Source organism: Bison bison, unplaced genomic scaffold (assembly GCF_000754665.1).
Source record: "Bison bison bison isolate TAMUID 2011002044 unplaced genomic scaffold, Bison_UMD1.0 scf7180017864039, whole genome shotgun sequence".
NCBI lineage: Eukaryota > Metazoa > Chordata > Mammalia > Artiodactyla > Bovidae > Bison > Bison bison.
Window position 1 is genome coordinate 3,789,549 of NW_011494611.1, and position 4,634 is coordinate 3,794,182.

The window sequence follows — 4,634 nt, forward strand, 5'->3', positions numbered from 1 at the left end:
ATATATATGTATAACACACACACACACACCAGTCTGGGGTACAGGTCTTCAAGAGGCAGGGCCTTGTCTCTTCCAGTAATCATTTTAACCTTTTCCCTTGTGATGTGTCGGTAGACAGCTTGACTGCCTTCAGACTTGTGAACTGCCAAATTCTGATGTTTGCAGAGCCTTTCTTTGAACATCTGTTTAACCAGTTCTGGCCTGGAGAATTCCATGGACTGTATAGAGTCTCCCCGGGGACTGAGAGACTTTCACTTTCACTTTCTTTGACCATCTGTTTAACCAATTTAAGAAGGTACCCAAGAATGAGGCAAACACCAGTATACAATCCTACAATCCTTATTCTACTAAATGCTTAGAGGTTACAGAGATGATTAAGCTTCTCTGTGAGCTCTCAGATTGCTTCTAGCCCTGGTGGAGAGTTCAATTGACATAAAATGGCACTGGCTCTGTTTTGCTCTTAAATAGGATCTTTTGACTTGCACAGTGACTAGTTCTATATTAGCCATCCTAAGTTCTCTTTTCATCCTCACTGCCCTGTTCCACCCCTGCCCTCACTTTGGATGGCCTGCATCCACTTAGTTTCATCTTGAGTTCTTTTGGTTGCTCAGTTATTTCAGAGTTAAGCAATCTTTGGTTCCTTTTTATTCCTACTCCACCCAAAGCATTCACTAATATTTCCACACATCCAGCCTGTTGCTGTTGACTGTGTAGTCAGCCATTTGGATAAATGTTTTTTTCTTAACAACCTGTTTTTCAAACGGCTGTACCTTTTGAAAGTTGACGAAGTATGCTTTAGATTCACATTCTTCACTAGGTTAAAGTGTTGGAGGGAAGTTTAAATGAATGTTAGGGTTCCCAACTTCTTTTAAATTTAGTTTTTATTTTATATTGGAGTATAGTTGATTGGCAGTGTTGTTCAGATTCTTTTCCCATATAGATTTAAATGAATGTTAGGGTTCCCAACTTTTTTTTAATTTAATTTTTATTTTATATTAGAGTATAGTTGATTGGCAATGTTGTTCAGATTCTTTTCCCATATAGGTTATTAAATTAGAATATTAAGTAGAGTTTAGGGCTTCCAACTTTGGTGCAACAAACACTGCTGGCTGAAAATTTCTGAATAGATAATAACGGTCATGTGCTCTTCCCCAGGTTCCTGGCCTGAGATAAGTTCTTGGTGGCTCAGCTATGCTGCTTTCCTGTGCAGGCTTTTCAAGGACTTGAGAAGCTAGTCATAGGCATGAGACTCCACCCCTAAACACAGACAACAGCTAATTGAATGAAAAAAGTCTTAGTAAATAAAGGTATACAGAGAACTTTTAAGTTTAAGTTTGAGAATACAGAAAGTTTCACCAGCATTTCCTGATTCAGCTATTCCTATTCTGATTCCCTGTAAGGAAGTAGAACATATGACAGTGAGCACTGCGGCTGCTTTTCAGTTCCTCTTGTATATTACTTATATTTGTAAGTATTCTCCACTAAAAAAGATGCACAACGTGAGAGTTTCGAGTTAAGTTTTATTTGGGGCAAAATGAGGACTGCAGCCTGAGAGGCAGCACCTCAGATAGCTCTGAGAGACTGCTCAAAAGAGGCACTCAGGGAAGGTCAACATATAAGATTTTGGTGAAGGGGGAGTTCAGTGCAATAAAGCTTACTTTACAAGAGGTTTTCTGATAGTTGAAAGGATCTGATATCATCATGAAGGGATTTAGTGCTTTTCTAGATATGAAGAGATGATAGGATTGGGATCATGAAATCAGTTCCTGAGAATACCCAACTATAAAGACCTGTCCCACCAGATATCCTGGAGCACAGAGAGCCTCACTCCTGAACTCCCTCAGGGCCTGTGAAGGTCAACAGCTGCAGCAGCACAGGGTTCAATCTCCACAGAGGCAGCTGGCAAATGCCCTTGTTGTTGACTCTGGCAATACTCTTGGCAAGAGCCAGTTTGTAGTTGACAGTATCTTGACTTTCCTGTAGCTCAAACAGTAAAAAATCTACCTGTAATGAAGGAGATCAGAGTTTGGTCCCTGGGTCGGGAAGACCCTCTGGAGAAGGGAATGGCAATCCACTCCAGTATTCTTGCTTGGAGAATCCCGTGGGCAGAGAAGCCTGGCGGGCAGCAGTCCATGAGGTTGAAAAGAGTTGGACGTGAATGAGCAATTAACACATGCATGCATGACTTAAATGTGTGACTTACTTGATTCTATTTAAGATAGTCAAGTCTAAAAGAAGTGGGAGTATTGGTACCTAGGATGGCTGTCTAGATGATTAATAATTTGTGTTCCAATTTTTCAGTCCTCTTGGTCCATGGTTAACCTAGAAGTAGTAAAGTAATAATCAGGATGCTTTTTTTTTTGGTGGGGGTGGGGGGTCGGTCTTGGCCCTTTCTCCACTTTGAGACTGAAATGAAGAAATATGTGAATGTCTACCAGGTGTATGGTACTTGGCTTCAGCTGACAAAGATAGGAATAAGGCACAGTTCTGCCACTAGGAAACTTCCAGTTAATAATGGAATGAAACAGTCCAGTAATAATAATTTAAAAGCATTTTTAGGGGGCCAGTAATATATATGCTTGTGTTTTAGATTATGTAAAAGTTATATGTAGACAAATCTGATTAGCATAGTATTGATAAATCCCCATTGTAGAGGTAGAAAAAGGAAATTTAGAACTGATCATCAGAAAGCATCTTTAAGTTCTATAAAAGATATGGAAAAGCCTCGATTCTGAAGTTGATTCTGCTCCCAGTTAGGAATGTGACTTTGAAGTCACTCACTTCCCATCCTTGGTTCTCCATACTCCAATCTGTTAAATAATGGGGTTGTTCTCGGTGATCTTTGAGACTTTTGCCAGTCTTGTAGCTTTGTATTTATGCTGATGTCAGTTCAAGGTTCCAGGTCAGCTTGTGCATCAATCAAGCATGCTTTCTTCCTTCTAGGGGTATCTGAGTTGAATTGGTATTTTTAAGGTAATAGGATGTGTACACCTGTGTATAAAACATATTGTGTACTTACTCTGTGTCAGGTACTATACTAAGTATGACATATCCAATATCATATTAATTTCTCTCTACTACTCTCTGAAGCAGTTTTTACCATTATTCTCATTTTGCAAATAAGGCTCAGAGAGGTAGGTTGCTCATGGTCAAACAGCTAAAAAGTAGAAAAACCTGGATTTGAAATCAGGCAAGCAGATTTCATATGCCTGACTACCCTTGTGCCTTCTTATTATAATAGAAGTAAATGTGTGATACAACAGTTTGGAAAAGAAGTACTTTAACAACAAAAAGAATCCCAATTTATTAAAATATATTGATAGATCCTAAATGTGTATATTTCTGTTTTGAATGAGAAAAGAAAAGGAATATAAAACTAAGGTTAGATAAGGACTTTGATACCTAAATGCATTGGCTAGCATTTACTTTGTGATTAATGCTGTAATGACTTTTGCTATGAATTATAAAGTTAGAGACTAAAGTCCAGAGTTAGCAAACTCATTCTTGCTAAAGTAATTAGGGGGATGTGTACATTTGGGACTTCCCTGGTGGCTCAGACGGTAAAGTGTCTGTCTACAATGCAGGAGACCTGGGTTTCATCCCTGGGTCAGGAAGATCCACTGGAGAAGGAAATGGCACTCCACTCCAGTACTATTGCCTGGAAAATCCCATGGACGGAGGAGCCTGGTAGGCTGCAGTCCATGGGGTCGCAAAGAGTCGGACACGACTGAGCGACATCACTTTCCTTTAGAAGTAGAAAATGTAATAATTTAGAAAAAACCTGTGCCTTTGGTCTGTGTAGAGTTCATTTTAAAAATTAATAGAAAATAGCTTTAATCTGAAAGGTAATGGGGTTGACCTGACTTTTGGATTGACTTGCAGTCATTAGTTGGCTGGCCTTTAGGGCATCTGTGGAGCAGAGTTTACCTATAATACTTTTGTCTTTCTGTTGAAAAAAAAATCTGCAAAATTAGAACAGTAAATTCAGTACTGAAGCTAACAAGGACATTCATGATTTGTGCATAATCTGTTAATCTTAACAAGGTTTTAAGCTTTGCAAATTTTTCACAAAGTTAAAGGCATTGCTCAACTCTCCTAGAATCTTAAAATTCTTTTAGGAAACCTGCTCTGATTGCCCTAGGTGAAAGGAGATCTCTTGGTCTTCTTGAAATTTCATTAGCATTTGTTGATATCTTAATGTGGAGTAGGCCAGCAGTGCCGTCTCTGTTTGTAATCTCATTGAAACCTCTTAGTCCATTAAAGTAGATATTGCTGGCCCTATTTACAGGAAACTCACAGTATACTCACTACCTTGAGAAAACAAGGTATTAGTTTAAAATCATATTAAATTTATTTTGTAAAATCTAGTATGTATTATACGTTAAAATTATCCATGGGAAATAGCCAAAAAAAGTTGTTGGGAAGCTTCAATATTTACCTACTTTTGCCTGGAAAATCCCATGGACGAAGGAGCCTGGTAGGCTGCAGTCCATGGGGTCGCTAGAGTCGGACACGACTAAGCAACTTCACTTTCACTTTTCACTTTCATGCATTGGAGAAGGGAATGGCAACCCACTCCAGTGTTCTTGCCTGGAGAATCCCAGGGAGAAGCCTGGTGGGCTGCCATCTATCTG

The 4,634-nt window shown here is 39.1% G+C and overlaps 1 protein-coding gene across 2 annotated transcripts in view; it reads left to right on the forward strand.

Annotated features, from left to right (window-relative positions):
* The window catches only part of FKBP15 (FK506 binding protein 15, 133kDa), a 58,431-nt gene that overhangs the window by 1,029 nt on the left and 52,768 nt on the right, over positions 1-4,634 (forward strand). The gene's annotated exons all lie outside the window — the stretch shown is intronic.